The sequence below is a fragment of the Taeniopygia guttata genome, chromosome 1A (genome assembly GCF_048771995.1).
Source record: "Taeniopygia guttata chromosome 1A, bTaeGut7.mat, whole genome shotgun sequence".
NCBI classification, from domain to species: Eukaryota; Metazoa; Chordata; class Aves; order Passeriformes; family Estrildidae; genus Taeniopygia; species Taeniopygia guttata.
The window spans coordinates 2920127-2933481 of NC_133025.1; the positions used below are offsets into that span (position 1 = coordinate 2920127).

General features: G+C 46.4%; 1 long non-coding RNA gene across 2 annotated transcripts; it reads left to right on the forward strand.

Moving 5' to 3' along the window:
• Positions 1 to 4036: 4036 nt before the first annotated feature.
• Positions 4037 to 7344, forward strand: LOC140682283 (uncharacterized). 2 transcript variants are annotated; one of them, XR_012053804.1, is made up of 5 exons: positions 4037 to 4678; positions 5872 to 5969; positions 6102 to 6138; positions 6207 to 6357; positions 7209 to 7344. It is a non-coding gene; the product is annotated as an uncharacterized lncRNA (long non-coding RNA). The 2 variants fall into 2 exon arrangements; XR_012053803.1 differs by lacking the exon at positions 7209 to 7344 and having other exon boundaries at positions 6207 to 6672.
• The last annotated feature ends 6011 nt before the right edge of the window (positions 7345 to 13355 follow it).

The window sequence follows — 13355 nt, forward strand, 5'->3', positions numbered from 1 at the left end:
AGCAGTGGAACAGGGAGAAAAATAGGTATCTTGTTTGCTTTCTTTTTTCATAAGGGAAAAAAAAAGAGAAACTTATAAAAATTGCATGAGCTGGAATTCTGCAACAGAGCTGGAGACTGCATCCAAGCCTTCTGAGAGCCTGCAGGAGCTGTAACAGCTTGGTTGCCAAAACCTTCTCCTTTTTCAGCAGCTGCAAAGGAGAATCACAGGTCCAAACCATCCAAATCTTTGTAAAAAAATGGAAAAGTGCAAAAAATTCCCTTCCTTGGTCAGAAAGGATACCCACCTGCAGAAAACCAAGGGACAGCAAATACAGATGTGCAGGCGGGAGTGTTTAGGACATGGAGCAGTGCTGGGTTTGGCAGTGCTGGGTTAACAGCTGGAACTGATGATCTTCGAGGTCCTTCCCAAATGAAATGATTCTGTGTTAGAGGCAGAACAGAGATATTTCATGGAAGGTGGTGACCTGGCTGATTTCCACTTATCCTGGGTCATTTTTGCACAGTTGTGTGTTCCCAGGCATCTGCTTCAATCACAGCTGGTGTAAAATTCCAGACTTGTCTTACCTGGTGCTGGAAAATGAAGGATACAGAGGTTTTCCCTTATGTGATGTCCACCACCACTCAGATGGTGCCCACACCACCTCATTCCTGCCCAGGATCAAGCAGCACTGGTGCATTTTGAGAGAGAAAAAGGTGGGGACACACGTAAACCAACAAATTTATCCTCTCCTGAGCATTCCTCTTTCACCCTGGCATGGCCTTCTGGCCTCCCTGTGCTCACATCTCCAAACAGGAGTGGAGAACTTGACCACATCCTCAAATTTTCAGAAAGAGAGCAGGAAAAAGCTGAAGTTAACATTGCCATGCCAGGTCATTTTATCAAAGAAAAGGGGATTAGCAAGCAGGAGATGAAAAGCCTCCCCTGCAGGAGCCATCTGGCAATTCCAGAGAACACAGACACGATCAGGAAGCCTTTTCTGACCTGGCAGATAGGGATAGTGGGCTGGGAGTGGGATCAGCCAGGATGAGTGTGTGACCCCCCAGCCCTACAAGAACCCTCAGCACCTTCTCAACCCTCTTTTCCCAAGAACAGAAACCAAGAGAAGAAAACAACCCAACCCAAGCTGCTCGTGAGAGATTGATTTATTCTGTGCTGGCAGGAAAAAGAGGAGACAAGGTGAACTGGAGACAACAAATGCAATTAAAAGGGAAGGGAGGCATTCCCTGAAATGGCTGTTTCCAGCAGGCAATATGCTGTGGATTAGAACGTCTCAGGCCCGGAGTGGCAACATATGGCAAAACTCCCTCCATCCCACATTAAACCCTGGCATTTTGCAGCTGTCAAGATTAAGCTGTTTGTATGAGTAACATTGTAGTTTGCTTATAGGGAAATAATATGTAGCCAGTTATGATTAATCAAGGTGTCCAAAAGCTGCTGCGGGCGCCTGGAAGAGATTGGGTTCCGTGGCAGGAGCTTTGTCTCTTAAATTATTGACATATTTTCCCTTTTTAAAAAATTTTTTCTCTTTCTTCTGTGCGTGCTGCTTTTCCCTCTCCTCCTCAGGGCACACAGGCAGTTGGGAAGAGGCAGATTTCATCCCTGTGGTCCTCTCAGGAAAAATCCAACAGCTAGGGCTGGCTCCATCCATCAGCTGAGGGATGATGCCTTTGCTTCACTGACCCAAGTGGGCATAAGGTTGTGCCTTCCAGAGCAGAATTTGTTCCTTTGTTGCAAAAAAAAAAAAAAAAAAAAACAAACAAAAAAAAAAACTTCCTTTGGAAATCTGGAGGCTTTTCTCCACATGGGATCATGTTATTTTTGTTGCTAGAGATGCTGGCTATCCCTCTCTCCTGCCAAGAGAACTTGTGGATGCCTCACCCCTGGAAGAATCCTTTGGACAGGTGTTTGTGTGCCCTTGCTGCTGGATTTTCCATGTAGGGAAAATGCTTTTTCCCAGTTTTGCCCAAATCTTGTTTTTCAAATTGCACATAAGGCAGCCAGCAGCTCCTGATGGGAAGACAAAGAAGCAGCTCTGTTCCTGGCTAGCCCTCTTGGCAGGGAGGCTGTAGATCTTGGTTTTATAAGGGCAGAAAACAGGTGATTTACAGCAGAACAACTCCATAGAAATCAATGGGAAGTTATGCTAGAAAATATTGCATATTGTTCTGAGATCCTCCTGGGAAGGGTTTTACAACCAGCCTGTCCTGACTCTGACAGTTTCCTCTGGACATTTTATTGAGTGACCATTTCAACAGAGCACTCAAATCTCTCCCTCTTACCTTGGGCAAAATTTTTACCCAACTTTCTACGCAAACACACAGGACCAGCTGTGGAATCTGGCCTAAAACACTTTTACACACTCTATCCTTTCCTAATGATAATCCAACAGCCTTTTAATCTGCAGATTCATCACTGTTGTCCTCCCACCACGAGCCCCCGAGGAGATTTATCCCTCCTCCTCTGCCCCATCAACATTTGTTGCTGATTAGTCAATATTTTCAGGCTGGGTGTTTGGAACAGGATGCCTGGCAAAGGCAGCCACCCCATCTCCCTGGATGAGCCACTTATGGGAAACAATCCTCTCCATAGGAGGCTGTTAATAGGGGCTGCAGAGAGAGTTATAGATAATCAATGCAGAAATCACATTTGTAAATGGCCCCTGTAGCTGCTTAATTAAGCACAGCGTTCTGGCATCAGGCATTAAGGCGCTTTAAGGCCTATTTGTCTTCACAGAAAGTATCTCAACAATATATTTGCAATTCTCTGCTAACCCAGCCTAATCTCACCTGCCTTTTGTGGATTAACAGGATAAAGCGATTTAAATAACGGTGAGGCACTTCTGGGGAAGGTGTGGAATCAATGACAGTGCCAAAGGAATATTTGCTTTTGATGCTCCGCTGAACAAATTTTTTCTCCCTTTTAACTTTCCTCTTGCATCTGACACCTGGGATGTGCTCTGCAAACCTCTGAGCCACTAGGAAACTTTCCCTTTCTGACAGAGAGCTTGGGATGTGGCAGGGGGCAGATCATCAGCCAAGTTATTCCTGAAAGAAGGAGAAAAGGAGGGATTCAGAAGCAGGCAGGAGAGCCGATTGTTTATGCTGCTGTGGTTGTTATTATTATTTTATCTCCCACACTCCCTGCTAACAGATGTTCATTTTGGAAATGTCTTTGGGGATTTTGTTTTACCCTCCTCCTCTTCTTATCTCTCTTCAAATTCCTCATTCTTCAGTCCCTCTCCTGCTTCCATCTCCGGTGAAAATTCAGTCTTGGAGCGTGTGATCAGCTGCTCTTGGGAGATTGGGCTGCATCTCAGGAGCACCTCAGTCCAATCAATGTCCTTCCCAAAAAAATCCACCTGCTCCCCAGGTGCAAGACATCCAAACTCCTTCTCAGGTTTCCAGACAGACAACAGCTGGGACAGAGATAATAAACTGCACATTTCCAAGGGAAACTCAAACCTGCACAGTTTGACCAAAACAAATCCCCAAATGTTCAAGTTTTCCTCCTTTCTCTCCACTTTTCCACTAAGTTACAGCACAAATTTTTAAAATTTTTTCTTTTGTAAATTTTAAGTCTAAAAATGCCATGATGAGGTGCAGCCAATGCCACAGAAATGAGAGTTGGGATCCTGGACAAATGTGACTTCATCCGATATTAATAATATCAATTTAATCTCGCTAAGAACCTCAGCTATTTAAAATAACTTCTTGTTCTCTGACATTTCTATTTGCCTACTGCCAGAAAATCTAGAATAAACCCATGGTGGTGGCACTCTTTCAGTGAATAAACCTGTCACGACTTTTGGGGGTGACTTCAGACCTCCCTCCTGCCAGGAACTGTGAAATTGGAAGGAATATTGTGCAAATCAAATGGTGGGAATGTTTCCAGCAAGAGTAAAAATTTACTTGGCTGCTGCTGAGCCTGGGAGAAGCCAGGCCCGTGGGTTGTCTGCAAATAGGTGTCATTTTAGACATCCCATTCCCTACCTGGCCCCAGCACAATTTCCAAAGGGTTTGGGAGTCTCAGTCTGTGTCACATCTGCTAGCCTGGAGCATCTCAGATGGCACAAGGAAAGGAAATGTATGATACTTGTCTAGGAAGGAAATTCAGATGTATTTTCAAAGATTGTGTCAAAGGGAGCTGCAAAACAAAGCCAGGCTGTGCTAGGCAAAACAACGAGGTGTGGAAAGGCCAAAATCCCACCCAGCCTTCCCCATCCTACAGCATCATCACAGGGAAAATCCCAGGGGTGTGATCCAGCTTATCCCATCCCTGTGTTTAATGATCAGGGCCCCTTTTATCACCAGTGCTCCCCATTTGTCCTGCACACTGTCAGGGTGGGAGATTGAGGCAGAAATCATTCCTGTGCCTGAGGGGTGGGTGATGGTGGGGTCTGGTCGTGGTTCACGTGCTGTGACCCCCTCGGTCCTCCCAGCTTCCATCAATCTGCTGGTGACAAGGCTCATAAAGCACTGCCTCCTGCTCCTGCTGCACAGGGAGGAGCTGGCAGGGATGTGGGAAGATCCTGGAGGCAGAGAACTCTGGCAGCAGATAAATCCTTGGGTGGGAACAAGGCTGGTGTGTCCTGAGTGTCTGCACATCCTCTGACAGGGAGCATTTCATGGGGGGTGTAAGAGGGACAGGGAAAAGTGGGATTTGGTGATTGGAAAAGGTAAAAGAAAATATCCTTAGGCACAAGGTGGGGATGGTCCTGTGCAGGGCAGAAAGAAAGAAAAGAGAAAGAGAAAGAAAGGAAGGAAGGAAAAGAGAAAGAAAGAAAAAAAGGAAGGAAAAGAAAAGGAAGGAAAGAAAAAAAGGAAGGAAAAGAAAAGGAAGGAAAGAAAAAAGGAAAAGGAAAAGGAAAAGGAAAAGGAAAAGGAAAAGGAAAAGGGAAGGGAAGGGAAGGGAAGGGGAAGGGAAGGGAAGGGAAGGGAAGGGAAGGAAGGGAAGGGAAGGGAAGGGAAGGGAAGGGAAGGGAAGGGAAGGGAAGGGAAGGGAAGGGAAGGGAAGGGAAGGGAAGGAAGGGAAGGGAAGGGAAGGGAAGGGAAGGGAAGGGAAGGGAAGGAAGGGAAGGGAAGGGAAGGGAAGGGAAGGGAAGGGAAGGGAAGGGAAGGGAAGGGAAGGGAAGGGAAGGGAAGGGAAGGAAGGGAAGGGAAGGGAAGGGAAGGGAAGGAAGGGAAGGGAAGGGAAGGGAAGGGAAGGGAAGGGAAGGGAAGGGAAGGGAAGGAAGGAAGGGAAGGGAAGGGAAGGGAAGGGAGGAAGGGAAGGGAGGAAGGAAGGGAGGAGGAAGGAAGGAAGGAAGGAAGGAAGGAAGGAAGAAGAAAGAAAGAAAGAAAGAAAGAAAGAAAGAAAGAAAGAAAGAAAGAAAGAAAGAAAGAAAGAAAGAAAGAAAGAAAGAAAGAAAGAAAGAAAGAAAGAAGAAAGAAAGAAAGAAAGAAAGAAAGAAAGAAAGAAAGAAAGAAAGAAAGAAAGAAAGAAAGAGAAAAAGAAGGAGAGACAGAGGAAGGAAGGAAGGAAGGAAGGAAGGAAGGAAGGAAGGAAGGAAGGAAGGAAGGAAGGAAGGAAGGAAGGAAGGAAGGAAGGAAGGAAGGAAGGAAGGAAGGAAGGAAGGAAGGAAGGAAGGAAGGAAGGAAGGAAGGAAGGAAGGAAGGAAGGAAGGAAGGAAGGAAGGAAGGAAGGAAGGAAGGAAGGGAAGGAAGGAAGGAAGGAAGGAAGGAAGGAAGGAAGGAAGGAAGGAAGGAAGGAAGGAAGGAAGGAAGGAAGGAAGGAAGGAAGGAAGGAAGGAAGGAAGAGCTGTGCACAGAAGATCCCACATGGACAGATCAAAGCCTTTGAGAATCTTTCCAATCACCTGTTGGTTGTCAGGCTGCAAAGGAGGAATTTAAAAGAGAATCTCAACCCCTTGTCCCTCCTGGTGTCACTTGCAGCTCTGGTACTGGACATCAATGCCAGAGGATGTTTAGGTACATCCTTTAGCTTTTTTAGAGGAGGAGGGGTGAGCAGACCCATGGGCATGGATTTCTGGGTGATATCTCCAGGCAGGGATAAGAATTCTGTATTTTTTTACTGCTCCACCTCTCCTCTCACATCCTCAGACTCTTCCCCTGTGGATGGTGAAAAGTTTCCTCACAGGTACGAAACACTGGGGTTCACCAAGGGTTTGCAGTGAGCAGGGATTTGATTTCTTCTGTGTATTTCAGGCAACATTTTTCATCCACAAAGCAACAGATGAACACAGCTGTTCCCTGCTGGGCTCCATTACCGCTCCCTGGCTGAGCTGTTCCCTACTTGAAGACAGCAAACGGAGAAGATTTCCATATCCAGCACAGAGGAGCAGGCAGGCTGGGTCAGGTGGGCAGTCAGGACCCACATTAACCTCTCAACAACTGCAAAATTCCCTGCAGGATCACTGATGGAGACAGCAGGCCAGTTTAAATCTCCTTTTCCTTTTTCCCCTCGAAGATTTAGCACTGTGCACACCACGGCTCGTTTGTTTTGGGGGAGGTTTAATCCCATTTGGTAAAAACAGCTGTTAAACTTGCAGACAGGCTCCAATCCAGATGCTAAATATCTTCCAATTCATGTCTTTTCCTGCTTCCACAAAACCCCTCTCCTCCTTCCTCAGTACATGTAAAAGAAATGAATAAAACCAGCTTTTGCTCTCCTGTATTCATGGCTGAATGGGAAAATCTTTAAATTTGTCCCCACCATGTGCTCTGTGACCCTGCTTTTTGATCTAATGGCTATTACTCTACCAGGAGAGTGAATTCCTAAGATTATAATGAGTCTTAAGAGCTTAAAGCAGAGATTTTTAAAATTAAACACCTCGAAAGTACCTGTAAGTGATCACCTTTACTCCTAACTATTGAAATAAACTCAAATTAGGCTTGAAAACACTTTGGAAAAATTAATATTCCCAGGCTGGGGGCCAGACTGATTCCAGAATCCATTATGTTAATCCTGGACATGGGAGATGTCCCAGGAGATGGGACAACACCTCAATTACTCTTCAGTGCTGGGAAATGTCCTCCTGGCCTCTCATCTCTGGGCCTCAGTTGCTCTGTCTGGAGAAAGAAATTCACATTACTTCTGTCTTCAAAGTCCTTTGTGCCTTCCCATCCCTCTAGGGTGGAAAAGCATTATTTTTCAGTATTTATGCCAAAGATGCCCATCCTTTACTTAGTGATTATTCTTTCTTTCAGCCCTAACACTGCAGAGGTAAAAGCTGCAGCTCAACCCAGGACTGATTTTCTCCTAAAGTTGACAAAATTCTGCATGAACAATGCCAGAGTTTTTCTGGAGCTGCCAAGGGATCAATTAACAGCAGAGTTTGATTTTTTTTTTTTTCCTGAACAACAACAAAAAATCAATTAAAATATTTTGGGAGTATAATGTAAATACTTTCCAAGTCCTTAGAATAGGTGCTGTTGGACTTCCTGCAGAACATTTTTTGGGAGGGGGTGAAATTTTTACACTTTGTTAGCTGAGAGTTCATCAGAAATATCATTTATCCAAGGATGTTTATCAGCAGGACACACGGGATGCCCCACATATTTCTGGGAATTAATTTCCCACGCCATTCATCACATTCCTATGGCCAAGGTTTGCAGAACCTGGGCTCTGCAGCTCACTGTGCTCTAACCTCCCACTGTGCTCTGTCTTGCACAGACTCCTGGGATCATCTCAGATGGATATTTCCAACTAAAATTTAGCATCTCCTATCACAGAATCAGCTTGGGAAAGACCTTTGAGATCGTCAAGTCCAACCTAAGACCTAACACCACCTTGTCAACCAGACCATATAAACTCCTGTGAGGAACAGGTCTCCACGGGATTTGGGTGTCCATTCCCCTGCCAATCCAAAAAATTCCTAAAGCCACAAAAAAGTGCTTTATCTCACCCCAAAGTAGAGGATTTTGTGAGCCCTGGGTTGATCACTGACTTTGATGCTGAGATCTTTATGAGCTCACACGTGGTCCTGTTTGTAAATCCATCCTTAACTACAGATGCCATTGAAGATCTTTGTTTACACAGCTAAACTCTCCTCCCCTCTGGAGTACCTTTAATGTACAAATCTGCACCTGAGCTGAGTGTCCTGGCTCCCTGCAGGCAGCTGGGGTCAGCTGAGATCATCAGTGCAGTTAAAGCTGTCGTTCAAGCGATGAGAAGCGGATGAGAGATGAACCACATGAAATTTCAGTGCTCACACCGACTGTCTCTCCTGATAGAGATCACTGAGGGTGACATGCTCAGAGGCAGATTCTCTCTTGTATCCTTGGGTGATTGTCCAGACTCCTTCCCTAATCAGTGCTGAGATTGGCACCTACAGTCCTGCCTCCCTCTTAGATACCTCACGTAGTGACATTTCTTGGTTTGAAAAGACAGGTGTCTACTAAGGAAGGCAGGAGCCTCCCCTGAAATGCAAAATGTAAACCCCCTCCCTCCAAATTATTATTATTTTGAAATTAAGGGGCTCTCAGGCAAAGATATGGGAGCAGGAATAACAGTTCTTTACTAGAAAAATTAAAAATACAGATGTACTAGTACAAAAAAACTCCAAAAACCACTCCCAGAGTCAGAATAGAGCCTGTGGGTCAGGGAGGTGGCAGCAATCCCATCCCAGGGTGGCTCAGCCCTCCTGCAGTGCCAGCTGTGCTTCTGCTGGAGCAGGATCCTGGACAAGGGGGGAGTTTTCCTCTGGAGCTAAAGGGCTGGGGGAGATGGGCCTGGGCTCCTCTGGGAATGCAGTGGGGAAGAAAGCTGCTCCTCTGGGAATGCAGTGGGGAAGAAAGCTGCTCCTCTGGGAATGCAGTGGGAAGAAAGCTGCTCCTCTGGGAATGCAGTGGGAAGAAAGCTGCTCCTCTGGGAATGCAGTGGGGAAGAAAGCTGCTCCTCTGGGAATGCAGTGGGAAGAAAGCTGCTCCTCTGGGAATGCAGTGGGGAAGAAAGCTGCTCCTCTGGGAATGCAGTGGGGAAGAAAGCTGCTCCTCTGGGAATGCAGTGGAAGAAAGCTGCTCCTCTGGGAATGCAGTGGGCAAAGGCTGCTGTGGGTTCCCAGGTCAGATTGTATCCAGGTAGGAATGCTCGGCTCCTCCCCTGGGCAGAGCATCTCTCCATGGATGATGGAATTTTCTCAGCCATGCAGGGACACTCAGTGGCCATGGGCAGAAGAGATCTCCTGGAGGGAGGATGGGCTGTGGGAGAGATAAAGAAAAAACTGCCCCATGGACAGCAGAGAACTGCCCCACCTCTGACAGATGGGAATAAAATTCACACCCCCATTTCCAAACTAGGACATGACAACATCCATCTTCTTCCTCCTGACTGCAGAGGGGACACAGACACTCCTCTCTTGCACACCTCATGCACAATCTGCAATTTGCCCCAAGCCATGGGACACCACCACCACCAGCATCATGGTCAGCTTGAGGGGGCCACTTCAAAATCTGTTTGTCCACCCAAGAGTGTGAGGAACCCTGGAGACACCATGTGTGAATTGAAAAGCACCTTTCAGTGGTGGGTGGCAGATTTCACTTGCTCTGCATAATATTGTTCTGAGGCACAAAACCAGGGAATTATAGAAAGGCGTGAGGTGGAAGGGGCATTAAAGACCATCTTGTTCCAAGCCAATTGGCAGGGACACCTGCCACTAAACCAGGTTTTACTCCAAGCTCTGTCCAACTTGGCCTTGCACACTTGCAAGGGTGGGACAGCAGAGCCCAGCTCTCACTGCAGCCTTGAAGGTGTGAGGTGGCAATATCCACGGATATTCATGTGGATATCCATGAAGGTGTTGAGGTGGGAATGATGCACTTGGATCCTGTGCTGCAAATCTCATCATCCTTCTACCAACAGACCCCACCTTCCTGCAGCACCAATAGCATTCAACCTCACCACAGGAGAGAAATTAAGGATATGCTGACAAAAGAACTATTTTGATCCATGTCAGCTGCAGATTGGCTCCACCCCAGGCCTGCACGTACCCATAGAAGCAGAAGATGAAGCAACTGTTGTGAAAGATTCAGTGAAGGAATATAAATGCACATTTGTTGATTAAGAGTTCCCTTTGGCTTTGCCACTGAATCCCTTTACAAAAATACTCCTGTTGTTCTCCTTAGAGGGATTTTTTTATCCTCTCCTCCACCAAAAATTGAGAAATATGTTGTGTGAAATATCAAGACTAATTAGACCAAATGGTGCTCAGATCTGTTGCTGGTTTTCTGGAGGATTGCTGACAGCTTAGGAGACTTTATTTTTCTTTCCTGTTAACTAATTACGAACAATTCTCCACACAGTTGAAAATTCCTATGGAGGCATTAATGAATGTGGGATGGCTGTGGGAATGGAGAAAGTGTGAGAGCATGTGTGGAAGGGTGTGGGGTTGAGAAAGGGGATGTTTTCATGGTGGGATTGTTTTTGGAGTGCACATGTGGGGAGGAAAGGAGTGTCTGTCCTTTAAAGTGTGTGTTCATGGTTTTCTGAAACAGGCAGTGGTTTAAGGAAGAATTTCTGAGGGTGGGGAGGTCTCTCTTGTGGTTGGAGGGAGGGTTTGCATGAGGAGGTGCAGATCTGTGGGGCTGGGCTGCAGATGGTGCTGTGGATGTGGAAGAACGCAAGGATTTGGGATGCAAAGCTGGCTCTGGGGTGGCCAAGGCTGTGCAAGCCTGGAGAACTCAGGAACAGGTGGTTCACTTGTATGAGGATGGCAACAAATAATCCAGGAATGGCTGCAAAAAGGACCACGGCATGGAGCTGTGCCAGGGAGAGTTTGGGTTGGGTCTCAGGAAAAGGTTCTTCACCAGGAAATGGTCACATTTTGGTTAAACATGTTTGCACAACGCTCACAGGCACATGATGGGATTTTTGGGAGTTTTGCAGAGCCAGGAGTTGGACTCAATGATCCTTCTGAGTCCCTTTCAAGTCTCATGATTCTTTAATTCTGTGAAAGCTGAAGTCACAGAGAGCACAACTCCTGGGAGGGCTTCTGAGCTGAGCAAGCATGTTGGTGTGGATGCTGAATCCTCCCTTTCCATGGTCCATGTGCTGTGAGTAAATGTCAGTCCTGCAGTGAATCCACAGAGCTGAGTTAGTCCCAAATTCATGCCCCAAAGAAAGGGCTATTGGAATGAGTGCCCCATATGGGTGCTTCAAAACCTCTCAAGCAAATCCAAAATACAAAATGCTTCTTCAGCATCCTCTTCCCATCATGCCAGACCTGGCAGAGAGCAAAACTCCACCATTTCTATGGCCAGGGTTTGTGCAAGCCCTGTGGTGAGATGCGAGAATCCAAACCTTGTCTCCAGCTCACAGAGGTCCCTCAGGAGCAGGATCTCAGCAGCTCCCCTGGCAAACCTGGACTTCACCATCTCCTGCTCTCATCCCATATTTGGCCCAGTCCTGGCTCCTCTCTGCCACTCTACCAGACTTTCATTTGTGTGTTTCTTCTCCTTTCCTTTTTTCTTTATTAATTCTGCTTTTTTATTTTTTTCTTTGCTGGTGTTAGTTCCCAGCACACTGAGCTGACAGCTGCATTAAGAGACCTGAAAATACCATAGCAGAACTAAAGCAATTATTGTAATGTAGTTTAACAGAGGCTGTAATGAGAGAGAATTAAAAATGTGCCAGTCTCATCACAATTTGGTGTTCCTTTGACCTTCCAGGGGTACTGTCAAATGAGGAATTGAGCAGCCCCTCTACTGTTTCCTTCTTTTTTCTTGTCAGAATAAGGAACAAGCAAGCAAGAAAGCAAAAATGAACCAAATGCAGCGGTCCTTTCTCCAGGGCTCAGGGTCACATTTACCCTGATAGTCAAGGGTAGAGAGGTGTTCATTCATCATGGAATAAAGCCCATCAGTCCCTAATCCATCCACATCAAATCTTCCTGGTAGACCCCACCACTGCTAAGGTGAAATTTAGGATATAAAGAGGCAGGAAAGTGATGTGGGTCTGGAAGAGGCCTCTGAATCAGCAGGCAGGTAAGGCAGGCAGAGGTACATTGTTCACATGCAATACCCTGGAGGTGAAAAACAGAATTTTTTTTTTTTCCTAAGTTTCAAGATGCGACAAAAAAAAGTGTGTTAAAATGGTGCCTTTTGTCCCTATAATGATGCCTCACCAAGCTGCAGTTATCTCAGATGAAGGGAGGGAGCTGAGGTCCCACAGTCCCCATCCCTCAGTACCAAGGTACTCCTAATTTTTTGCACTGCAGGCTCTTTCCCTTCACTGCAGCACCCCTGGACCTCCCAGGGGTGGTTCACGTTCCTGACAAGTGAATCCTTTAAGGAAATCTCACCAGGGTGACCCAGCCCTTCCCACACCCACCAGGGCCCTTCCCTGCCTGCTGCAGATCAAATGTCCCAACACCTCCACACCTGCACCAGAAAAAGCAGCAGGACAGAGGATCCACCTGAAAATTAGATTTGGTGGGATTATATCTCCAGTTCTGAACTTTTCCACTGAGTGTGCAAGTGCTCTGAGCAGTTACACCATCACCAACACCTTCCCCAGGTTTTGATTTGGAAAACATGCTGAAATTAGACTTCTCTCATCCAGATAAATTCTAAACCTTGCAAGTGTAGGAAGGATTCCTCATCTCAGCTCGTGGTGGAGAGGTCAGGTGAGAGTTTCAGCAGCAACCAGACCAGCACCTGCCATCAGATTGAAGACATGAAGGAGGGATCACTGTCAAGTCTATTTGCAAGGCACAGGAAGATTTGTGGACTCAGAAAAACCATATTTCCTTCTGGGCACAGACACAGAAGGGCTGTGGCTGTGCTCTTGGTGTAGCTTTACTTTCAACACAAAGTTTGTCCCAGACACTTGGAACAAGGTGGACTTTCCTGTTTTCCTGCCTGGAGGGAAGCTGTGAGACTGTCAGGGGCAAGATCAGGACCAAAAAAAACAACATCTGAAAATGAGAACAGCCTTGCAACAATTTGGAGGCTTCAAACTGCTTGAAACACCAATAAGAGTGGTAGCAATCCCCTGGGTCAGGAAAGGGATGGCATGGACAGCATTAGAACATCCACCAGCTCAGATAAGAGACCTGGGGGGTATCATTAGGATGTAAAATCTCCACAGATAAATATCTGCAGGTTGTGCTTTGGCAGCAGCCCTCAACTGCACGTTCCAGGGAGACATCTCCTTGGTTATGAACCCCCACAGGGCAACCTCTGGGCTCTAGAGCAGGGAAGAAACACTGATCCTCCACTCTGCTCGTCCGTAACATATCCCAGAGTGAAAAGAGGCTTAAGGAATTCTTAAATTAAGGAAGAGATCAGGAGGAGGCTGTTCCCACGTGGCAGAACCCAATGTGTTTGTTTTGTACCATTCTGAGGCTTCTCTCTGTA